This window comes from Cryptomeria japonica, chromosome 8 (genome assembly GCF_030272615.1).
Source record: "Cryptomeria japonica chromosome 8, Sugi_1.0, whole genome shotgun sequence".
NCBI classification, from domain to species: Eukaryota; Viridiplantae; Streptophyta; class Pinopsida; order Cupressales; family Cupressaceae; genus Cryptomeria; species Cryptomeria japonica.
In genome coordinates, this window is record NC_081412.1 from 532,903,374 (window position 1) to 532,930,782 (window position 27,409).

The following is a 27,409-nucleotide window of genomic DNA, read 5'->3' on the forward strand; positions in this document are numbered from 1 at the left end:
TAATCTAAATATAGTTGTTGTTTTAAGTTTACTTAGTTCTACCATTTTACTTGTTTGCAGAAATTAAAATCTGGAATTAAATGGGTCATCTAGTTTTCTTTTAAAATCAACATATCTATATAGTTGCTTAACTATGTTAGTTAATTAAATGCAAAAATTAAATCTACAGTTAAATAGGCTATCTCAGATTTATGGTATTTAATTCTTTAAAAAAATACAAGGGATTAAATCTAAATATTTAGATCAATCTGTTAAAAAGTTTTTTAAAAAATAAAAATAAAAGAATATTTACATATTGCATAGAGGAGATAGTTCAAAATTTCAATAAGCATCCAAAATATATATTTATTTATATTTTTAGTAAAAAAAATTTATATATTCAAAATATGTTGTGCATGAATATATAAATAAATAAAATTACATTTTATAATATTTAAAAATAAATAAATAAATAAATAACAAAAAATAAATAAATAAAATTTACTGGGAGAGGGCTCGGCCCCCTACGGTCATCCCCCCAGGGCGGCCCCCTCCGCTTATTGGGTGGCGGGTTCCCCAGTGATAGCCGCAGCCACCACTATGGGCCACAAGCCACAGTGGGAGGCTTCGGCCTCCACTGTGGGCAGCGACCCACAGTGACGATGCTGCTGTCCCTGCAGGGAGCTTCCCTTGGCCTCCGCCCGCCCTTGCCAAACGCTGTTGCCGCCATCCTCCCAATGCTCTGCCTCACCTTCCCCCCCTCTCCACCAAATTCCATGGCCACCGCTCGAGGGTCCCTGCACATTTCAAGCTACAATAAGATTTTAAAACCCTAACCGGGTAAGGCTAGGGTTATGCTAGGGTTATATGGTCAATAAGGAAGGAAGTAAAAGAATAAAAACTCTATTTTTATAATAAAAGAAAAAAAATTAGGGTTATCATGGCTTTTATAATATGTGGAAACATATTTAAAGTTTATATATATATATACACACACGCGCACATAGAGTTAAAAATGTAAAAGAATAAGACAAATTTTAATTTGAATAATTTATTAAGTGTTATAAATTATTGATTTGTTAATAAACAGATGGGCTAGTGATTGTTTTGGTAGCCATAAGGGTACTTCAAAAAAAAAAAAAAAAAAGAGAATATAATAATATTTTCAATGACTAAACATTTAGAACTTTTATAGGAAATTGGGAAGATTAAATTGGATATGGGGAGTTATTTAAAACTTTTAGGTAAATATTCATCTTGAAATTTATTGGCCCTTTTGTCAATTTAATTTTAAACAAATTTTAAATATTGATTAAAATAAAATTTTAGAATATAAAATCTAGTGCTAGGACTAAATTAATTAGTTCCTAAAAGCAATTGATGGTTATTGGAGATTAATTATATCTCCATCAATAATTTTAGAGAATTTTGATTAAATCAATCTATTGACTAAATTTGATGAGGAGATAAATTAATTTATTTAGCATTCCACATTTAAACTAAAATAGTAAGAAAGGATGTTTTAACAAGATGATGGGGACTTGATGATGATTAAATAATTGATATCGAACCAAGTAAATTATATTAATGTCTATCTACTAGAAATGGTTCTAAATTAAGTACTAAGAAGCACAACAGAAATAAAAGGGGGGCTCTTGAGTGAATCTAATATTACCCTTATAAAATTTATCCATTCTGCTTGACAATAGTAGTTATTGTAATATATAATATCAAGAATTTGTTTGGAACAACTTGTTAAGCCATATCAAATCATTAAGCAATGGTTACTTGTAACTCAGTGTTTTAAAAAATAAAATAAAAAATAAAAAATTGTTGGTTTTGTTTTGCCCAAAAGTTTGGGCATGACAATCTTCGATCAATGCTCTCTTTCTTCTAAAACTCTGATTTATTTCTACCATAAGATTTCATTTGGTCTGCCACCATAACCTTACTGCCTTCTGGTTCCTTCTTACTATCATACTTATCTACTTGATCCTTTTGCAAATTCATGCCACCATTCGGTGTACCTTCTACAACCCACTTCTCAACACTGCAACTTCTCTCAAGACTCAAATTCCTCAATTTCTTCTCTTTCCTCCTCAAAGAAGCCAATGTGAATTTTTGTCCATCCTTCTTAATAGTGATAGGTTTCTTCTATAATTATAAATAGCTCCTCTATCATACTGCCAAGGTCTTCTCAACAAAACATGACAAGAACTCATAGAAAAAACATCACATAAGACCTCATCCCTAAAAGGTCTAATATTAAAATTCACCAAACATTGCTCTTTTACTTCTAACTTCTGATCATCCTGCAACCAACTTACCTTGTAAGGACAAAGGTCCTTAAGCCTCTTCAATCAAAGCTTCTCTACCATCTCCTCGGAAACCAAATTGTCAGTACTTCCACTATCAACAATAACCTTGTAACACTTACCACTTGATTTACGCACAGTCTAGAAGAGATCCTTCCTCTAAGTAGGTTTGGTATCTTCACTTCTCTTCTCCATTCAGAATCTTTTGATCATAGGGGATTCTCCTTGCTCCGGTTCCAACACATTCTCACCAGTAACTCTAACTTCCTAATCCTCATTTCCTACACAATTTCTTGCCTTCCCTTGCTTGCACTCAAAATATCTATGTTTCGTTTCTCCACACTTAAAACGTCTGCCAAAAAATTCTCTACTGCTACTGGCACTCCCTTTTCTCTTTGTTTTTTGATTCGGTTTCTTACTCCACTTAGGTTTTGATTCTTCTTCAGCATTATGTTTCTATGCACTGCCACTCATCTTCCCCTTATATCTATGTTTTCCTCTAGGGTTATTCTGTTGTCTTCATTTTACTTTTTCCTCAGCCTTCAAAGCATATTGGTAAGCCTCCTCAATTGTGGAAATGTTCAACATACTCATCTCATCCTGAATGTTAAATGCAGGTCCATTTATGTGCCTGGCTACCTTCTCTCTATCCATCTCTCTATTTCCAAATCTGATTGTTACCTTGTAGAATTCCTCGGTATACTCATTAACACTCATGTTTCTCTGCTTCAAGTTCTACAACTTCCTGAACAATTCCAACTCATAGTCTCCCAGAATGAATTTAGCCTTCAATCTCGCTACCATCTGCCTCCATCGAGTGATTTTCATCTCACTATTCTCCACTCTATCTCTCTATAACTCTTTCCACCATAAGTAAGCATGCCCTTTCAACTTATTTTGTGTCAAATGGACTCTTTGTGGGTCCTTAATGTCCTCAAACTCGAAGTAGTCCTCCAACTCTTAGATCGAATCAATCAGATCTTCCACATTTAGAGTACTAGAAAAGTTTTAAACCTCCTCTTTATGAACTTTTCTCACTTGTGCCACCACTCTCAGAAATCTTTCATCTCTTTCATCTTTCGGTCCTTTTTCCTCCTTAACCTAAAATTCCTCTCTAGCCTCTTCATACTCATATTCAGATTCCAGACTCCTCCACAAACCAACTAATGCATTTCATATGTCATTCCTCATCTCATTCTTGAAATGCCCCATCATCTACTCTACCCTCTGGTGGTTCATCTTTCTTGGTGGAATCTCCTCCCTTGTTGTGGTGTAATTGCCTCAACTCAGTGATCTGACTATCAGTTTCGATTGCCTAACACTCGTCAATCTATCGAACACACTTGCAGCCTGCCTCAACTCAATGATCTGTTCACTTAAAGAAATGCCTCAAGGCTTGCAACTAGCTTTGATACCACTTGGTGGGGCCATGGTCCGATGGGTCCTCAAAGAGAACTGACCAAATCATGCAACAAGACTAATACAATAGAAACAACAACAACACATAGATAAAATGCAAAATCATATATATGCATCATCATATTATCATCATAGAACATTTGGTAAATATTCAATTACATGCAAGCTAACATGCCCTATTATAGGCTATATGTCAGATTACGATCCATTTGGACCTCCAAGAGGCACCTAGATTACAATTCTAGAAACTAGATCCTCCTATTCTTCACAACACCTCCTAAGGATCACATATAATAATATATATACCCTCCAGAACACATCCGAGTCAGCCACAATAGATTACATTTACCAAGAAAGGAAAATGAAACGTGCAAATAGGTTGGCCCCAAAAATGAAAGGAAAATCCTCCGAAAAAGAACAACCAAGAAGCACAAATTGAATAGAAGGTCAACCAAGAGTAAAGGAACATTGGGAAAGGCACCAAATAGATCTGCAAGCCAATAAATCACCAACTAGCTGTTAAACTCAAAAATTGCTCTGGGAACCAAGAACAGCCAAACCGAAAGCAACAACTCTCCAGAAAATAATCCAAATGAACTGAAAATATGGAATGATGATCAAGAACAACCCTAGAAACTGATAAATTTGATCCGCAATGAAAAATAAACAACCACCAAAATGCACTGAAAGAACATAGAAACTACAATACTAGACCGAACAAGAACAAAACTAAAAGAAAATATTTTTTGGTTGATGCAAGATTGCTCATAGACTAGGGATGCTCCTACATCATAAAGTATTGGGAGCATCAACATTATAGAAAATAACAATGAAACCATTCCTGTATTATTGAGTTCCTTTATCATTTATCTATTTATTTGAGCCTCTTCAAGAGAAAGAAAGATGTCATGATCAATAAATGTTGGTAATATGCATTGTCATTGATGTCAACCTGAAGTTTGACAATATATGTTATCCTTGATGATGTGTTTTGTATGTTGAGAAGTTTTTATTGTTGAAATCAAGGAACACTAAGAGGGAGGGGAGTGAATCAATGTTCTGCAAATTTTTACTTTTTTAATTTGTTCCTTTAACCACTTTATGCATTGAACCAAAAGAAAGATGCAAGAACACAAATAAATAAACCACAACAACATAACATAAAGATTTTATAATTGGAAAACTTGGTCAAGGGAAAAACCATGGTGGAAGTGAGACCCACAAATGAGTATACTCAAATATAAAGTTTTACAGTGAGAATGCACATGCATTTAGGCACAATGTCTAGAGTTCACTACTCAAGAAAGAGAGGCTCACTACCTACAAATGAATTACAATAAATCACTGAAGTATATGAACTAAATAATAACATCTACAAATAATTGATTATAGTTTTGGTAAAGCACATTTTACAAACATTTCATATTATGCCTTATATTGCTCCGATTCACTATTCTGCAATAATTTGAAGCACCAATATTTGACTTGCACACATGAAACTATGCACAATCAATCACCAACATGTTTTGCATACCCACCGTTAACCAAAATAATAATAAAAATCAATCTTATATATCCGCTGTAGCGTCCTAAAATTGTGACACTTGCAATTTTGACTGCATTTCGGTCTTCACGATGGTGGCGCAACGTTGAACCTGAATGGAGACCCCGAAACCTGTTTATAACACTAAAAACTGCATTTTTCTGCACCCTGGCTTGATCCCTCCTTGCACCCTACTGTCCCAGGAGGTGGGACCATGGCACCCAGCGCCCTGGTCCTTAAGGATTAGGGCGTCCAGTGCCCTGGTCCCCCAGGACCATGGCACCCAACGCCCTAGTCCCTGGCCCTATTTTGGGCCCGGTCTCTTTTGGGCATCGAGTCTTTAAGTTTGCAATTTGGGAAATAATGTTTCCTGGTCGGCCTAAGGTCGGAAAAATTAGTCTATCAGCCCTAATTGACAAGTATATAAACTACATTTCCTCTTCCAAAAAAAGGGAGGAAGACATATGTGTGCAAAAGCCAGAAGCGATATTCGAACATTCAAACATTCAAGCATTCAAGCATTCCTTCAAGCAATTGAGCATTCTAAGTCTCCATTCAAGGCTAGGTGTTGCATTCAAGACAAGGATTCAACCATTGAAGAGGAGATCACATACAACATACAACATACTACATACATTACACCTTCACATGTAAGAATACAAACATTCTTACAATAAGGTATCAGTACTTGTTTACATTACAAACATTTACATTTACAACATTCTCATTTCTTGGTTAATTCCAAAACCGGGGTTTGACCTAAAGGCAAACCCCTCATCCCTAACCCCCCAATCATCCTCTCTTTTCTATGTGTAGGTTGCAGGTACGCGGCTATAATTGAAGATCTAGAATCCTTGTGCAGAGACGAACAGATCCCCCTTCATTTTGCAGATTTTTCGGAGAACCGTGTGCACACCGGGCGCTATTGTCCTATCAACTTTCACTCAAATTTGCAGAATAGTACCGTCTCGACATTTTACTGCTAATTCTAGGTCTACAGCTTCATCCCATATCCCTATCTCTGTTTATAAGCGAATCTTTCCTACTTTACATGCATTCCTAGTTCAATCTTTCTATCTACGTTCTTTACAAAAGAGGGTATCCTTGATGTCACAACCCTTGAAACTCATTTAGAATCCAATCTTGCATTGTGTGGGATTGAATCTTGTGGGTTTCAACCCCTCTTTTGAATGTAAAGTCTCTCCTAAGTGAAAACCATCAACCCTAGTGACTCTCCCTTCTCTCTCCTTGGAGTTGGGGAGGGGAGAACGACTAGGGTTCGATTTTTCCGCTTTACATTTTGGTGAACCCGACGTGAAACATCCTCATTCTGATTATTCATGGTTAGATCTGAAAATTTTGCTTTCCTAATTATATTTCCATGTTTGATCTTTTGCAAATTTTAGAGGTTGATTGCATAAAAACCCTAAAATTTTCTTTTTAAGTAATTAAACTTGTGGAATGTTTAATTGTTAATGCTTGTTTCAGATCTACCCTTCTATTGGAAATTGTCAATTCATATTTGTGCTTTAATTCTGAAAATTAAGTGGTTAAATGTCAAAACCCTAAATTTTTAAGACCTTCTTGATTCAACCTTTGACTGATAATTTCACTAATCAAAACACCTCCAAATCGGCTGTAATTTTGGATTCCGCAATAAAATCACAATATCTTTCATCCCTAAAAATTTGGAAAAAAGTTGTGAGGACCGTGTGCACCCCGAGCGCCATTGTCCCCGACATTTTTTCTGAAATTTCGGGAGCTAGATCTTACTGTATTTTTCTGCTAAAATCCAGAATTTTGGCTGATTTTATCAATTTTAACACTTTCAAAATTAAATTCAAAGTTGGTCTAGCGATTGCTTAAGTGTTTAATTGCAACAACTTTGATTTCCACTTTCAAATTCGAATTTTGCACGAAATCGAGTCAACTTTTAAATTTCAAAGCCTGCATTGCTTTCAGTATTCCTTCTAAAATCATAAAATTCAAAATTTCAGTTTCCCCCTCTTTTTCAAGATTCAAAATTTACATTTTTCAACAATCTTGGTAGGGTTCAATTTTGAGATTGCAACTTTAATTTGGCCTATCTACAGATCGTAAAATCACTCAATTTTTTCAGATTAGCTTTAAAATCATCACAACTTTCATCCCTGAAAATTTCAAAAAAAGTTGCGAGGGCCATGTGCACTCCGTTCGCCACGGTCCTGGACATTTTTTCCGAAATTTTGGGAGATTGTCCTGATTGCATTTAACATCTTAAATCTAGGAGATTGGCTGATTTTATTGAAATTTGCTACCTCTAAAATTCAAAATCTTCTCTCTCTCTTTAGTGCATGAGTTTTACAACAATAAGTCCTACTTACACTATTCCCGTTAGACGAAGCCTTAGAATTAAGTCTTTCCAAGGTTTAATTACTGAGGAGATGGAACCTAATTTGAATGGCCTTTTTAATGAGGACATGGGTAATTCCTCTAATCCTCTTAATGATGAAGAAGCTCTCCATGAGGTTTCTGTAGAATAACTTTCGAAATTGGATAACCAATTTGATGATTTTCGACAATTGATGTCTCAAGAATACCCCGATAGTCAAGCTCTTCCTTTAATTGAAGGTCTAAAATGTATGGTTCAAAGTGATAAGAATGGAATTGATATTTTGCATGGTATTGCACACATTGTGGATTCGAATGTGATGCCGATGAAAAGTTGTGCCGAAACCTTAGGTTATACACAACCTCCTACTCAAGTTAATCATTCTATTCCTTTGACAACTTCTATTGCTAGTATACCTACTTTTACATCAAACATAATGACTACTTCAATACAAGACATTCCACCTATGATAACCAGTCATGGGGGCAATCCTTCTTCTTCAATCAACCCTCTTCCTTCATTTATTCCTTCAATGAGTGTTCCTATTATATCTCCACAAATAAACATGACGCAAGGGGGAAATTCATTTAACCCTTCCATTCCTCCTTGTAGTGTTCCTCCTTTCCAATCATCTCCTATGACTAACTATCATAGTGTCCCACCACCCTACTCTCTACCTTCTTTCAATAACATAACACCTCCATCACAATCTAACACGTCTAATATGAACTCTTCGACTGAAGCGACCATTAACAATCTTGCACAAACTGTCTCTTCTTTACAGCAACAAATTGCCTCTATGAATCAATCTAAGTTTAGTGTGCCCACATTTGATGTTGTGAGCCCACTTTCTCTTGACATTGTTCGAGCTATCCCCCCTAAACATGTTGAAATTCTGCATTTGGAGCTTTATAATGGTAAGGGTGATCCTCTAACACATGTTAAGACCTTTCAAACAATATGTACTGATTTTGCTTATGACCAAAGGTTGCTTGCAAAACTGTTTACTAGAACATTAAGAGATAAAGCCCTACAATGGTATTGCTCGTTGCCTTCTTATTCTATTACTTCTTTCAAACAACTTGCAAATGCTTTTATTCAACAATTTCAAAACAATATAAGTCCTAAAGTTACTTTGATTGATTTAATGCATTGTAAACAAGGTGTTAAAGAAAAAGTGACTAATTTCATCGGTAGATATAAGCATTTGTATGCTCAGATTTCTTTTCCAGTACTTGACAATGATATTCAAAGAATGTTTATTTCTAATTTACAAAAAGATATTAGAGAAAAACTTCTGTTTTCTGAGTTTAATTCTTTCCAACAGTTGTGTGCAACTCTTCACAATTATCAACTGACTGTGAGTCAAATGGAACAAGCAAATCCTATGGCTCTGAGTGATAAGGGTGATAGTAGTCAACAACCATTTGGGAAGTTTAAACCAAACAGAGAGTCCATTAAATTCAATGAAAACATCATCAACAACAATGTGAATGCAGCATCAGGTGTGCCTCCTATTTCTAAGTTTTTCAAGAAAGAAAGAAAGTTTACTCCTTTGAATGAATCATTGCATAGTATTATGAATAAGTTATTGGAACAAAATGTGCTTACTCTTCCTCCTATAAGGCAAATAGATCCTACAAAGATTAATTCACCCTATTTTGATAACAAATCTTTTTGTCAATTTCATCGTCAACCTGGGCATGATACTGAAAAATGTTTTTCTTTAAAGGGTAAAATTCAAGATTTGATTGATAATAATACTATCTCTGTTTCTAGTGTGAATGATAAAGGCAACACATCTGTAGCTCCTCCTAACCAAAATCTTAAGATTTTTACTGATCCATTACCTTCTCATACCTCTAATGTGGTTGAGACTAATGATTCCTCTTTCTCACCTGATAGTCTTGTGTCTATGACTCCGAATGTGATTAACTTTGTGGAGCAGCAGAAAATCCCTAAAGAACCTTCCATCACATTTGATTCCAGTGAAACTATCAGGGCACCTGATGGTCCTTTATACATAGATGCAAAAGTCAAGAATACACCTTGTCGTGGAGTGCTTATTGATCCTTCTTGTATGATTAATGTCATTACTAAAGAATTTCTTTTTACTTTGCAATTGAATCAAGTGATCTATGACGAAACAAATGTGGTTGTGAAATTATTTGATGCATTTTATTCTCCTACAATTGGTTCTATTACATTACCTATTGAGGTTCATAACAAATCCCTTGATGTGGACTTTGCTATTATTCCATCGTCCGAACAATTTCATGTGAAGCTAGGCTATCCTTGGCTATCTTCCATGAAAGCTATTGCTTCTCCTATTCACAAGTGTCTAAAATTTCCCCATAATGGTGAAGTTGTTACTATCAATCATAGTCTCTTTAAACTAGCTGAAAGAACTTCTAGTATTCCTATTGATTATTTTTGGCCTAAACAATTCCAATCTCTTCCACCGTGGAGTGATCATCTTTTCAAATCTTATCAAAAGTGGAAAAAAGATATGATCCTATCTCTAAGTGAACCTAGAACACCCAAACTTGATATTCCTATCATTCTTGAGAAGGAAGTTCTTCCTTTGAAAGATAAAACTAATGTCTTTCCTCAAGAAGATTCCCAACCCATCCCTATGAAAGTGACTATGCCTAATAAACTTCCTAAAAGTGGACCTATACCTACTCATCATGATGGACTTGGTCTCCTTCCTAAACCAAATATTCGTCCTTTATATGGAGGAGTTCCTCCTCCTTCCTCTTATGGAGAGAAGAGACCTTCCTCTTCTCCTATTATTCAACCTAAGAGACCACAACCTAAACACCCAAGTGATAAGGATGAGAACATTCCTCCTCCTCAATCTTCTCAACTTCCTACTAAGACTAGATGAAATCATTCTGCACGTGAACGCCGATGAAAGCGTCGTCTTAGAGCTCATCCAGCTGCTTCTCAAACTTCGCAATCCCCAAAAACACCTTCAACTAGTATTATTCCATTTTTTCCTCAGCCGAAAATTGAGCCAAAATCTCCTAAACATAAGGTGCATGATGGTCTTGATCTGGTGCGAGTTAAAGATCCTTTTTTTATAAATCTTGATGATGATATAGATGAAAATGTTATTCATGATGAAAATGTTACTTCTGTTCATTCTGATAGTGAATATGAATATGTTGATGTTGATAACCATTTATCTAACGAATTTTCTAAAGCACTTATCCTAGCTCCTAGACAAGAACAATGTGGCTTGGAACATGAATGCAGCCCTTGTTTGGATCTTGTGATAGCTCCATCTGCTGTGTTGGATGTTCCTCCTCTAGCGTGTTTCCTACCTTCCCGAAATATTGATCAGCAAGATCGGGGGTTAGATGACATGCTAGACTAGTTCATTAGCATAGCAGATTCTCTCCTCCTCTCTTGATCTCTTTTGTTACTTCTTCTATGTGTTATTCTCATTCTTCTATTTGTTGTCCTTAGTGTTGTCTACTTGAGGACGATGCAAAACATTGAGATCTCTTTTGGTCTCTCTCATGTTGACTCAAAAGACACATGTGTTCCCTTCTTCTAGGTGACCTTCCTTGATTGGGGAATGAAGAACAATTAGCATACATACATATGATATACATGAATTATCATACAACATACTGACCCCGAGGAAAGCGAAGTCACCTTGTGCTTTGTGTTTTGTGTCTATTATCCTTGGGCTTATCTCACACATGGGGGCTAAATCCTTGTGATAACGTGCTCCTTTCTCATTTCTTATATGTATCACTACCTTAAAGCAATCACTCCCAGTGAGGCATGTGCGATCACTTTAACGTAGGGGGGCATACATCCCGTTCATATCTTTCCAAGATACTTGAAAATTTCCTGACAAATTTAGCTTTGCCTTGAAAATTTTTTATATCTTTCTTGCATGACTCATAGTGAGGGACCTTACTACTGATAGTCATGGTTCTCCCTCGTGATCTTCCCTTTTACTTTGATAATCGAAGTCATAAGATCCTTAGTCCACTGGGGGCTTGGTGTATCTTGCCTCCTTGACGTGGTGAAAGTTTTTCAATGTTGTTTCCTTGTACTTTACCGGAAGTATGAGCATACGCTTATACTCCCGCTAAAGTGGGGGCTAAATGTAGCGTCCTAAAATTGTGACACTTACAATTTCAACTGCATTTGGGTCTTCACGATGGCGGCGCAACGTTGAACCTGAATGGAGACCCCGAAACCTGTTTATAACACTAAAAACTGCATTTTTCTGCACCTTGGCCTGATCCCTCCTTGCACCCTGCTGTCCTGAGAGGTGGGACCATGCCGCCCAGTGCCCTAGTCCTTCAGGACTAGGGCACCCAGCACCCTGGTCCCCCAGGACCATGGCGCCTAGTGCCCTGGTCCCGGGCCCTATTTTGGGCCCGGTCTCTTTTGGGCATCGGGTCTTTAAGTTTGCAATTCGGGAAATAATGTTTCCTAGTCGGCCTAAGGTCGGAAAAATCAGTCTATCAGCCCTAATTGACAAGTATATAAACTACATTTCCTCTTCCAAAAAAAGGGAGGAAGACATATGTGTGCAAAAGGCAAAAGCGATATTCGAACATTCAAACATTCAAGCATTCAAGCATTCCTTCAAGCAATTGAGCATTCTAAGTCTCCATTCAAGGCTAGGTGTTGCATTCAAGACAAGGATTCAACCATTGAAGAGGAGATCACATACAACATACAACATACTACATACATTACACCTTCACATGTAAGAATACAAACATTCTTACAATAAGGTATCAGTACTTGTTTACATTACAAACATTTACATTTACAACATTCTCATTTCTTGGTTAATTCCAAAACCGGGGTTTGACCTAAAGGCAAACCCCTCATCCCTAACCCCCCAATCATCCTCTCTTTTTTGTGTGTAGGTTGCAGGTACGTGGCTGTAATTGAAGATCTGGAATCCTTGTGCAGAGACGAACAGATCCCCCTTCGTTTCGCGGATTTTTCGGAGGACCGTGTGCACGCCGGGCGCCATCGTCTCGTCAACTTTCGCTCAAATTTGCAGAACAGCACCATCTTGATATTTTACTGCTAATTCCAGGTCCACAGCTTCATCCCATATCCCTATCTCTATTTATAAGAGAATCTTTCCTACTTTACATGCATTCCTAGTTCAATCTTTCTATCTATGTTCTTTACAAAAGAGGGTATCCTTGATGTCACAACCCTTGAAACTCATTTAGAATCCAATCTTACATTGTGTGGGATTGGATCTTGTGGGTTTCAACCCCTCTTTTGAATGTAAAGTCTCTCCTAAGTGAAAACCATTAACCCTAGTGACTCTCCCTTCTCTCTCCTTGGAGTTGGGGAGGGGAGAACGACTAGGGTTCGATTTTTCCGCTTTACATCTGCAACAAGAAATCACATCCATTGCTAGTTGGCTCAAGAACACTTAAAACATTATTGAAACATGTCCACATAGTCATCTCAATCTGAACTCAAATACCAATGCAAACCAAAACAATTCTCCACACGCTACCACAACCCTCAGACAAAATGCCTTTATCACAAAAACCATCACCAAAATTGATTCACATAATCCCATAAGGATTATCAATGCAAGACCGCTATTCTACATTGACAAAATGAAAATTGGTACACAGAGGCTTCTAAATCATGAACCAATGACCACCAAAGGATAAAACTCTAGAATAGGGAAATCGAGACATCCATCTACCTTGCCTAAAATCTGCAATGTAAAATGATAACTCAAAAATATTTACCAATCAAAATAATGATGTATGTCGGATACTCTGTTCAAGCTTTCCAGACTTGAACCAATCTCCAATCTAACTTTTAGTAGGATCAAATCATAGAGTGCAGATGGGATAACTAACTTGGGTTACCATCAATGACAATATCAGATGACCTGTGTAGTGTCTCTTGCCAACAATCTCCCCCTTTAGCATTGATGGCAACACTTAGTGAAAAATGGCTAAGTGTCGAAATCAGTACCAACATATACATACACTGCAAAACTAAAAAATCAAAACTCCAAAACTCCCAAATCTCCCCTTGAGATGATTATAACATTTTTCACTACCCTACACTCCCTCTTTGACATCAATGGAAAAGGCAAGGTTCCACATACCAAAACTTGTACAAAAAGCGTATACAAAAACCACATATGTACAAATAGACTTCATCAATTCACAAAAAGTTAAATACATCTGCACAAAAAAATTTCAATAAGCTCAAATCATTGTCCCCACCTTTCTTGAGACTCTCAAAAATTGAGATGTGGCCATTGAAAATATATGTTTTCATCTTTGTTGATTGAAGATATGAGGGATCCTTTATGGCTATGGCACCTTGAGATTCATTCAAGGAACTAAACATTGTCTCCATCTTAGCACCAATTAGACTTCAGAGCTCACCAACCCTACTAACAACCTTGTCCTTATCATGCATTAAACTCTTAATTTTGTCAAGCAAAGAAATGACCTAACTAGCCTTTGAGATAGTCAAAGGATCAAAAGATTTAGATATACCTACCAAATGTTTCTCATGCTCCTTAATATGATTCTCAATATCCTTAGTAAACTTAGACAATGAGAAACATGATTTTTCGACACTACCTCCTTCGAATAAGGCATCTTGAATACTATTTACACATATATCTAACAAAATTATATCATTTGCAATCATTCCCTTTAAGTTATTGAACCTATTTTCATCAAAATCATTCACGACCTTGACCTCTACTGATTTCTCAAGAGATTCCAAATGAGTACTTACAGGTTTTATTAGATTCTTCACTTGGATGGAGGGAATATTAGATGAATCCTTGACATATGTAGGCATGATCTTATCCAAGATACTAGATGTAAGACTCATCAACTCACTCTCCTCAATGTGAGATTTCAATATCTCTTCCCTTGCCTTATCCTAAGCAAATGATGCTAATTGAAGCTTTTGAATAGGGGATATAGTGGCCAAGTTGATAAGTTCTTAAATGATTTCAGGATCAAACAGTTCTTGTTGATCCTTTTCTAAGAACTCCTTCACTACCCCTACAATATCTCTTGCTTCTATAATAGGTTATTTGTCCTCAATTCCCTTCTCTTTAGTCCCATTCTTTTCTTCTTCCTTTTCTAAGACTTCATTCTTCATAGATGTCTTAGCTTATACTAACGGAGGATTTTGAGTATCCTCAACCGCATCTGCTTTCACTGATGCATTACCACCTTTATTCAACTCTTCTTCTCACATAACCAGGAGAGCATTCACCTCAACCTATTCATCTTTTGATTGCATTCCATGAGTTTCTAGAACATATGACTCACCACCAATAGAAGCTTCTTTTGAGAGAATATCCAAATTATTCCTAAAAAGGACTAACCTTAAGATCTTCTCTGTATCTTTGATCACTTGCTCTGATTACCCAATCATAAGCTTATTAATCCTTTTATTGCTCTAAATTCCTTTTTGGCCTGTTTAAGTATTCTATTTATTTCTTCCACAGATATCACCATACATAGATTGACTAAGACAAATTGTCTTAGTTTGTCATCCTCATCTTGAGCACTAACTCTTGTCATTTCCAAGACATCATATATACTTTTGGGAATTTATGACATTATCTCTACAAGATCCCTATTGAATTTGTTCAAATATTTGATAGTGGCTTCTTCTAGAGTTCAATGATCGGTATCATCAAATTTATCATAGAATTCAGAGAGTAGTTTTAAGTTACCTTGCACTATAACAACTTTCTCCACATCTCTAATTGACTTATTGGATTTGTCAAAATCGGTATTTATCTTCTTACTTGCTTTCTCTCTACTAAAGGGTTTGTCCTTATAAACTTTTGATTCTTTGGTGCCCTTGGACTTCATCTCCTTCACAACATCATCAGATTCGGTTTCTTCATCATTAGGAACAATAATATAGACCCTTGTGCCCTTATCTTTCTTCCTCTTCTCTTCTCTATCAGATGATTTGGCTTTAGATTTTATAGAGCTAGCTGGCTTTTGAGAACTAGAGGAGGATACACAACTTCTGGATTGTCTTGATTTTTTGGAGGAGGCTTTCGAATTATCTTTATTAACCTTGACTGGATCCTCTAAAATTGGCATATTCCTCTTCCTAGCTTCTCAGACTACTTCAACAATAATGCCAATGTTGTGTGTATAATGCTCAACTTCCTTCCTCACCTTTCTTATAATTTCTGGATTCTTAAACTGAACATGTAACTATAAATCCTTCTCAATAAAAGTGCTAAATGTCTCCTTAGAGGCATCAATGGGCTTGCTAAATTCATGTTGAACATACATTTCCAGAATCTACTCCTCTACCTCATACCCCATGGGCACGATCCATACTATCCTAGGCTCAATTGCTTTTGTTAAGCATTGATCAATTTAAGCCATGAAGCAAATTGTATCTTCATATTTCTCCACAACCAATTTAGGGATCCTTTCCCTATTCTGCATCATACTTCCCCAAAGTCTATTTCTTCGGGCCTTGCTATCTCTAATGCTATACAAAAGATCTATGATTTGGACTGCCACCAGTTTGTCACTAGCCCATTGAACATTACCAATACCCAGAATCTCATATATGAAACAGAAGAATAAACATAATATCAAGGTGCCATATTTGAATGCATTCTTCTTGTCCTTCTTGATTGAAGTGAGATTCTCCATCAGCTAGCTTCGAAGTAGCTCACATAGATCATACTCTTTGTTCTCCTTCACCATCTAGTATGCAACATAGATTCCAATACTAGATATTGAATTCTCCCTACTGGAGTGATAAACCTTGTACCCAACAACTATAGAAGAAAACTTCACATCTAGTTAAATAATAGGATTGATTGTCATAGCCCTTTTGTCAAATTTGGAACCAATTGCATCAGTAATCATTTGATTCTTCATAGATAGGAGCATAGGAAACCACCAGATGAGCTAAAACCTATTACAATTTTGATTACACTCTTAGTGATTTTGAATGAATGATTCAACCACATGAATTCATCATGAATTTGGCTCAGAACATATCAGACCCACTCATTCTCATTGAACACTAGAAACCTAACAACTTGCGTAAAGTTCTTCTCCTTCAAAGAATTGAATTCAGGCTTGATCTTGAAATTCTATCCCAAAATATGATTGGAGTATAGATTTAGCAACTAGTATCCTCCCAACTCCTCAAGATCTATGTGAATATATGCCCTAATATCTTGAAAATGAACAACACAATACAAAACTGATGAAAGTGCACCTATCGGATCATCTTCTACCAATTTGTATGGGTTCTTCTTGAACTTAGGGTAGGATCTCTTAGTAATATTAACTACCAATAGAGTATCCATTTCCAAAAATATCAAATTCACAAGCTCTTTAGAAAAATACTTTACTTTGTCGAACTAGGGCTTCATGTAGAAATATTCTTCACACTTTGATCACCGGGAAATCTATTGGCAGAGTGCTCTAAGCCTCTTTCTCTTCAAATGCAAAGTGACAAATTAGAGGTTTAAGTTGCTTTTTATCATTTTCACATCTAAATTTATGGTGTAATAAATGTACTTGCCCTAAACCTTTGGGATACCCTTCTTTCACAAACTGCTCACAAAAATTCTCTCATGGATAATCAATAACACTCAATCTCTCTTGTAAATTATTCAAGAACATCTGCGATACCATAACACAACTACTAACAATATATCGATCTTCTAGCACCAAAATTTGGTAGGTGAGAATAGGATTTTCTTGAACTCCCCCTAGGCTAGAGGCCTTAAACTAATTCCTAGAGTTATTTTCAGCACTGGAGAGGTGCAGATCCATTTCTTATACTAGAATCACTTTTCTTTACCTATGTCTTCTTCATTTGATCCCTGATCTCATCCACATTCTCATTTCCTTTATCATATATCTGCATATTCTTGTTCTTTTCTACCAGACCATTCTTATCTACATTCTTGCTTCTACAAAATCTTGCAACATGACAAGATTTGTTGCAGCTATAGGACACAACATTTCTCTATCCAAATCTATTATTTCCTTGATTTTCTCTTGATTTGCACTGATTAGTAATGTGACCAAACCTACCACATTCATAGCATCTAACATTCTTTTATTGAAAGATTTATTCATCATACTTTTGGATTAACTTGATTTATGCCCATACTTATTGCATTTGAAACACTAACTAGAGAAAGATGGACCATTTTGATTCATTCTACTTCTGCATTGAGTAGCTTTATGATCAAATTTATTACAAACAAAACAATTGTCATTGAACTTTTGAGAATTATGTTTCCTTACCGGAGACATTTTATCTTTGTTCTTTTGATGTTTTTACTTATGATTACTTTGACCAAATACAGAGATTTTAGCTTTCTCAAATCCAAGACCTCTCTTGGAATCCTCATACCTCTGACTCTGTAGCAACAAATCAGGTTTAGCTGAGCTAATCTTGAACTTTTGCTTGTACCCCTTTGTAGTATCAAGTTCATCCCTAAGAATAACAATCTGCCTTTCAAGATCTTTCTCATTGTTTTTGGATTGTTGCAGTTCAAGCTTCAACTAATCATTCTTACAATTAAGTCTACAACATTCATCAGATCTATCATTCAAGGATTGAGTAAGATTCTCTTCATTTTTATTTCTTCCCTTAATCTCTTTGGTCAACCCCATCACTATATATTCCATCTCATTCTTCAAGACTACATTGTCTTTTGCAAGTTTCTCACATTCTTTTGTCTTCTCTTTCAAGGCTTAACTCAGGTGATCATAATCCATGCTTTTTCTTTCTTTCCACTTTAGCTGATCGTAGAGTTCCTTTCTCTTCTCCCTAGACTTGTTTAGTTTCTCTTTCAATGAATGAATGAAATTCTCAACATCCTTAAGATTCACTTTCAATTCCTAGACTTCATCTTTGGACTAATCAAGATCAACTAGTGTAACACGAAGATGATTTCGAAGACCACCAAAATGTTGGACATTGTTGTTTCTAGGGTATGTTGTTGTCATTGATGTCAACATATTCTTTCTCTGATCATTGCAGATTGGTTTATTGTGATCATAGTTTGGTTAATGGATTATTTATAGTATCACTATATTCTTTTGTATTGGTTTTGGTGATCCAGGCAGCTGAATTGATCATATCATATGATCCAGTTTTGGAGTTTGTTTTTCTGATTAGTGCTTTGCAAAGCTCAATATTTCCTCTGGTATATTCCAGTGTGATCAGATCTTGAGTTGAGTCTTTGGGAGACTGTTTGGGATGGTCTTGTGTATCTTCATTTCAGATGGTTTATGATTTTATGCTCTGCAAGTTATCTTTCTTTTTGATAGTTGTTGATGTTTGAGTGTTCTTGAGTTTTGAATGTTGATCGTTGAAGATTTGATAAGTGGTGTTGGTGTAGCTATTTTTGATGGTTCTAATGTGCTTGCTGGTGTTTCCTAATTGTTTCCTAATTGTTTCCTATTTGTTTTGATGTGCATTGATCTTTGTGCGAGTTATTGATTATTTTGTTGAACCAGTGATGTTCTTTGTGTCATGCGGTTTTCTTGCTGGTGTAGCATATTGTGGTTGATCTTGGCGTGGTTTCTGGTGGTGTTGCATGTTTAGATATTTTATTTAGGTCCATGTTATATCATTTATATCATTATATTGGTCCGATGTTCAACCTTTGTATCGTGTGATGTAATTTTATAATTGTGAGCTGAGGGTTTAGCCAACCTTTTTGTCAAGGTGCATGAATTGTATAAATAGGTGGTATTGTCATGTAATTTTGGTGTAGAGGTTGTGTCTGCATTATCTAAGAGTTTTGTATGTGTGAACAAGTGATTCATCCTTTGGTATTGTGATTGAGAAGAGATTGGTGTTGTAGAGAAGTCAATTGTGCTTAACCGAAACTCTCATCAGGCATTTGGAGATGTTGTTATTGTAGTCCAAATCTTATTGTAAGTCAATGAGACTTCCCTGAGGATTGTATCCTTCCAGATCATTATCTTTTGAGAAATGATCTCTAGGCAATTTTCCTGAATGTATGTGCATTCCCCATTGTAATATTTATGCATACTACTGCAGAGTGTCATCTTATTGTTGGTAGGTTCCCATCGTGGTTTTTCCTTTAACCAAGTTTTCAACATCAAAATGTTGGTGCTATGTGTTGTGTTATCAACTTGCTTATTTTTTTATATTGTTGCAGTTTATTAGATCATTTTTTTGTGGTTAAGTTTGTTGATTCACTGAAAACTAATTCACCCCCCTTCTTAGTTTTCCTTCATTGTTGTTTGCAAACACAAAATCCATTGAATCACCTTCTTAGATCCTACTCAAGTTGTTAGACTTCTTCCAAGGAATGAGACTTTGATACCAATTGTTGAAATCAAGGAACACTAAGAGGGGAGGGATGAATAAGTGTTATGCAAATTTTAACTTTGTTAATTTGTTCCTTCAACCACTTAATAAATTGAACCAAAAGAAAGATACAAGAACACAAAGCAATCAACCCCAACACTATAACACAAAGATTTTATACATGGAAAACCTGGTCAAGGGAAAAACCATGGTGGGAGTGAGACCCACAAATGAGTATACTCAAATATAAAGTTTTAAAATTAAAATGCATATGCATTCGAGCACACTACCTAGAGCTCACTACTCAAGAAAGAGAGGCTCACTACCTACAAATGAATTACAGTAGATCACTGAAGTACATGAACTAAATAATAGTGTTGGTTCCCAAATCAATAGATTCCCAAGCCCTAAATATTTAGCCAATGTCTTATCCACAGGCTCAAGACTGAATTTGGCCAATGAAAGAGGTTCAGTTATAAAACCAAAATCTCATGCACTTTTGGCTCTGCGAGACCAAGGTGGGTATATCTAAGCAATGTGTAAACAACTTTCAGCTTCCTACACCTAATCAATTATAAATTTCAATAGATATCTCAATGTGTATGTGCCAAGGAAAGTGTATGAAACTCAAGTTTGGCTACAATCTTGGCTTGTCAACTATCACTCAACACATGGGATGAGTTTTCTACTCTACACCTACTCCTATGAACAAAAAATAAATTTTTTTTGAAAATGAAATGATTGTGGAAACTAAGTATAAACACATTAATCAGTGCCTTTATCTAGGCAATAGAGTCCACTTTCCGTATGCAACCTTACACCTAAATAGTTTAAATAGTAACTACTTAAATCTAAGCATTAATGTATTACATCAACACCCATTAGCTTTGTTTCTCTTGAAATAATACTTTAAGATCTTGCATGCACAAGACATTATTCTTCATCCCACAAAAGCAATATAATCTCTTCCTTGAAGAGAGGCAAAAATGGGAAGAACAAGAAACTTGTTGGGACAAAATAAACAATTGTTTATCATTCATTTCATAAATAATATTGTTACATGATGGAGACAACAACAAGAAAAATAAATATTCATTGTTTACACTTCTTATTAGAACCATTCAAGGCATGAAGCATATACAAACTGAAAATAACACCCTCATTGTCATTAAGTCTTTCCCTATACATAGCTCTCCTAGAGATAAAATAAAGAATTTGGAACCTGGTTCACTAACTCCTTAAAAATGAGAAAAGAAATAACAAGAAGATGAAAAATATAATCCTAGAGAAAACCCTATAATGCCTCTCATTGGCTTACACATTTTTAGGAATTTAAAATTCCTTCCTCAAGATTTGCATCTCCACATTGGATTTTGCAAGTCCTCAAATCTATATTTTTTCCTAATCATTGTGCTTGGTTTGCACCTTGAGCTTGCTGAAGACATTTTTTGAATATCTGAATAAAAAACTCCTACAAGTAACTTGCCAATTTCGAAAATCTACCCACTTGCCAAAGATTCCTATTTATAGCTTATGTCCTCTTTGAATTAGAGCCCACTTTCTATTTGAGATCCAAAAATAAATTGCCCATTTTGCAAGAAAAATGTTGTGTCACTTTCAATTTTGCACTTTTCTACATACACTCAAAAATAAAAATAATCCCCTTCTACAAAGTATTCAATCTCATACTAACATAGGGGAAAATGAATAGCCAATATGGTGAAAACAAAATACTCGAAGCAAGATAATACTCCCTCATGTGGTAAAATATTTTTACCTATTAGCCTTTCAGTAATACTCCTTTACCTAATCAAAACCTGTGTCAAAATAATCTCCTCCCTTTGTTGGAATGCACTCACCTCTCTGTGCATAAGTAACTCTCAGCTTTTACAAAGTGTTATATTTCTACAAGTAACCCATCTTAGTGAAAATTAACACCTTCCAAATGAAAAGCCTGGTTACCATTTAGAATTTCACTTGGATATGCTTACATGAAAGGGGCATTTCTTACTCAAAAATGTTTCACCTTGGACAAGAATCATTTATTTGTTGTATTTCCCTTCGGTAAAATAAAACCTTTTATTCTCTACATCCTGAGTGAAGATATCTAATTTTGTGACCATATTGTTCTCACATTTCCACAATCACAACCAATTTGTTGTATATAGTCACAAAACCAATAAACACCCATAATTCCATAGTGTGTATCAGACTGGTGCCAAACATTTCCATTTTTTGTAATAATATTAAAGCATACATAGCCCGTGAACACAACTTCATGCTCAATGCAATATACCCCTACATGTTCTACGTTTACTTGGGGTATTTTGCTCATATATTTTCCAATATGCCTCCTTTTTGTAAAATTATTTCATTTGGGTAAGAAAACCTAAGCTCTTGTTTTGCACATTTTTGTCCTCCTTCATAAAAACATTCATTGAAAATATTGTGTTTTTTCCAGCTAATGAAGCTCTTCATGATGCCCATCAAGTCCATATATGTTTTTTGCACTGTCACTGGTGTACTTGCATCCATATTTTAAAGATTGAAACACACAGATACCCATCATTGCTGACTCAAAGGAAATATTACAATCAGAGTATTGCTACCATCAAATGCCCAGATCATGTGCTCTGTCCATACTTCTGTGTATTGCAATTTCAATTACTTTGACTATCGACCATCCTTATTCCCTAATGGATGTCATTGACTTACTCCAAGGTTCCCAATGGCACGAACAAGAGGGGATACCTATGAAAAGCCATGGGATCCAGCCTTACACTTACCACTTTGAAAACTCGATGCCTCCCATATCAATATTTCAATGGTTGACTTTTTAGAAATATTATTTGCAAGAGATGTAGATAATCAGTTCACACAAAATGGAATACATGAAACAATGGGGGAGAAAAATGGACATCACAGGTTTTTGTATGGAGAATCGATGCCCTTATGAATGTGGTTTTAACTTGGATAATAGTTTTTCTTTATCTTTGTAGTATTTGTTTGCCACGCTATATGACTCTATCCCATCGATCCTTTAACAAGAATTTTGACCTTTGTAGCTAGTAACTATATTCGATCTTGGATCCAAAATAGGTAAGAATGTACATCACAATATGCTCCCAAATAAATGTTCCTCTTATTCATCACTCCATTGGACAATGTTAGTGCATAGATCTCCTTCCTGCCAAAATTTGTTGCTTAGAAACACTCAATATGAAGCAGAAAAACCTAAAAATCTAGTTCTCCTTGTGATTTGATTGGACTTCTTAGTGTTTTGCTCTGCATTTTGACCTTTGGGCTGCCTCTTTCTTTGATTTAACTCTTCCCATAGGCTAGTAGGAATTCTTCTCTGTTGTGCTCCTTTCTTAGCTCACGCGTGGAAAAAAGGACCCCGCCCTTGGGCATGAGGTGGTAGAGAGAGGACTTTCCCTGCCCACCTTCCTTATCCCGCACTATGCTCTTGATGCCTCCCTCCACCCTATTGGAGTGAAGGATCACTAAGAGAGGGGGGCTACCCTAAAAATGGTCATCTAAACCATGAGCCCCTAATCTTGACAATGTCACCAAGGTCCTAACCAAAGGCAATTAAATAAATCTTGAGCACACATTTAATTCTTTAATCATCAAATGTCACATGGCAAAATTAATCAACCAATATTAATTAAATATTTATTTAATTAATTAAATCATTCCAAGCAAATCATTTTAAACAATTATCTTATTTATTTTAATTAAATATCTTTTGCATATTTAATTAAATAGATCAATTTGCCATTAAATCATCAAAAAAGAGGAATTAATTTGAAAAATAAATAAAAATTACCATAAATCTTCAAAAAAAGAAACAAACCAGGAAAGAGGAATTGGAAATTATGAGCACAATTCTTCAAAAAAGGAAACAAATAAAAAAGAAATTAATTAACCAAAAAAGAATTAAAAAAATTGAGAAAAGAAATCAATTGGAGATAATCTTGAAAAACAAATTAAAAATTGATAAATAATCTCAAAGAAAGCAAATAAAACAATTAAATCTCAAAATTGAATGAAATAAGAGAACAAATCAATTTTTTTCGATTTTATCTTAATTTTAGTTGAATTACCTTTAAAACTGAGAAAAGAATCCAATCACATCAATTCACCTAGATTGTGCTTCCTCTTGGAAAATCTTGACCGCTCATCATCATTTGATCTCAGCCGTTGATTTTTTTCTGAATTTTCTATAAACTTAGGCTCTCATCTCTCATTCAAAAAAATCCTGGAAAATATATTCTTATTATGTTATTTTTGCTCTAGGTTCATTGAGAATTTGCATTGAGATATTGCATATTAGTTATTTCATATTGCTTAAATCATTTAGCTTAAATATTCATATATTACTTAAATCATGTTAGATTAATCTTGCATATCTAGCTTAAATCTTCCATCCACTTAGCTCATATTCATGCTCATATAAATTTAAAAATCTTTCATTTAGGTGTTGTCTAGTCATTGGATAACTTAGCAATCTGAGAGAAATCTAAACTCGCATCTACTAGAAGGAAATAGGTCACTTTGTAATGGTTTATTATTTATTGTTTTTTGATTAACTAACTCATGCAAATAATGACTTGATTGAAGTGTTGTGTATTACAACTTGTAGATACAGGTCCACTTTTCACACACACATCTGTGGTGCCCATCGTGGGTCTCGAACCCATGACTACAAGATTTCTAATGTTTCTTGAACAAATTTAATGTTTGGTTTTTATAACTAATAAGCATGTGTTAAATTTGCAAATAAAAATGTTTCTTTTTTGCTTGTTCTTATGTGATAGTAAACAATGGTCTCTTTTTGGAGGGCATAGATTTTTATTGAACCGTTGGATCTAAACCAATTTTTGATATGTTGTTGAAAACCAAGTTTTCTACAGTTTCATTCAAGATATTTTCCTAAGAATTTTTGGTTTGAAAGTTAGGAATTACAGAGTGCAGTACTATCATTTTACTTATTCTTTCGTGACAGTAAAAAATGGTCTCTATTCGGAGGGCATAACTTTTTATTGAACTGTTGGATCTAAACAAAATTTTAATATGTTCTGTAAGACCAAGTTTTCCACATTTCCATTGAAGCAAGTTTCTGCATTACCTCTAGTTGAAAAGTTATAAATGATAGAGTGCAGTAATATCAAAACTATCATAACTAGGATAGTCATAAAAAATGGAAATTCTTGTTAGATTAGTTTAATTTATAGTTTGCATGCTAGAATTTTCTTTTGATGATTTTTTCTATGTTATTTTGGCAACTAATTTTGGGCTTTTAATGTTTGCAGGTCCGATTGACAAATAATTCAATCATTAAACATACACTTGCCAAAGATTATAAACTCGAACTACTGATATCTTTGTTTTGCAGGTTGCCTCCAAAGATACAAACAAACATTATGTCTTCTTAATCTTTTTAGGAACACTTAAATTTCTATAAGGGAAAGAACTTTGTTTTACATATTTTTGAGAGAAATCTAGAGTAGGAGAGTATTCTCTTGTCCATTTGGACAATAAAAAATCTAGACCTTGAGGTTTTTTCTATTAGAGTTTGAGATTTGTTGATACCTTTAGAGGGCCTGCCTCCCGAGAAGTGCCTAGGGCTTGGTGAGAGGGAATGACCCAAGTGAGTCCGGCCAAAGCTAGGAATCCAACTCACTATAACAAAATGCTTATGGGGTGAAAGTCCCAGGAGATGGAATAATCGGTGGCACTACTTCATTTATGAGTGTCTCATGCTAAGCATCTTGTAGAGCCTCAAGGTCTAAATCACGCTTGCATGACTACATGGTTTCAACATCCTATTGGGTTTGTATCTAAATCATGCTTACATGATATTCAACCAGTCCTTCCAAATGAAACCCTTACTAAAAACTATAAGATAGAGGCTACATGATTCACCTCTGAAAGGGGGATAATTTTTGTGCAAGAGAGATAGTAACTCTCCCAAGACACTTGCCATATCATGCCCCCATTAGCATTTGGAGTCGGCTAATACGACATTGAGAATCCATTATGTGAGACTCAATGGCCATATTCTGATTAGCTATTGGGTGTGTACCTAAGTCAACAATCAAAGATTTTCTTCTTTAAGCCAACTTCTATAGGGTTAGCATGTTGTGATTGAATTATTATACATCTTGTGTGTTTTATATGTTTTCACCCTTGAAATTGAAACTGAAATACTAAAACTGGAGAAAACAAATCATCAACTCAGTGATAAACTCTGTCATACAAATTCTTGTTCGTGTCAGTCAAAATAGTCAAACTTGCTTAGATTAGTCTACAATGAGCATAAAACTGGTTATCATCCTCTTGAGCATAAACAGTCTTGATAGTGTACCTCTGCCATTGTGTTGCACTATTTTGTCGATCATCTCTCAACTAGTTCAAACAACATCTTATCAAACCTAAGTTAACTTAGATAATGTCTTATATAGGATAGATCATTCCTGAAACTAGATTGAGTCTTAGTCACTTCACTCAATCACTATGTTAAATGAACAACTAGCTATAATTTGATCTTGACTTCTACAACACATCTAGCTCTCGATCTAGTCGATTGTAAATGCTTGTTCAAACCAGAAGCTCTTCTAAATTTTTTGACAAAAGTAAGAATCCCATGGCTACCTTAGCTCCAATTCCCATGGCTACCTTGGCTCAAATGGTTCAAGATATCAAGAAAGAAATATATGACATGAAAATCCAACAAAATAAATCAATGACTCCATTTGAAAAACAAATGCATGATATCAAGAGTGAAAAACTTCAAGGAATGCTAAAATGATTATATGATTTGACAATTAAAAACCAACAAATAATTGACAATCAAAAGTCAAATCTCAAACATGCTCACAAGACACCTTCACCAAGACATAAAGACATTTCCTCCAATTATCCTCTAGATAGTTAGTTCACATCTTTGGGGCAATGTATTGATTCAACTTTGAAAGAGCTTCTTGAGCATAATCTTATCATATTGAATAAAAAGACCACATGGGGGTGTGAATTTTTTAGTAAGTATTGTGCATATCATAGAAAAATGAACATAAGACTTCAAAATGCATGGAATTAAAACATAAGATTCAAGATCTCATTGATAATGGTGTCATTGAAATTGAAGATCCTAATGACTCACCTAAAGAAAAAGAAGGAACTAATTCTAGGCATGATCAAAATCATGAACCTATGTCTAGCAAGGCTCCATATGTGGCCTCCATCTCTTCCATGATGCCTTCATCTCCTAAAACTTCTCAGCAACAATCCATACTATCTCCTTCAAACAATGATACTTCTCATGTTTACCTTCAAGGGCTATCTCCTATGGAAATCCAAGTTAATGCCAATATTGATACAAGTTCCTATAAAGATTTAAAAATCCCAGTACCCACTCCAGAGAGT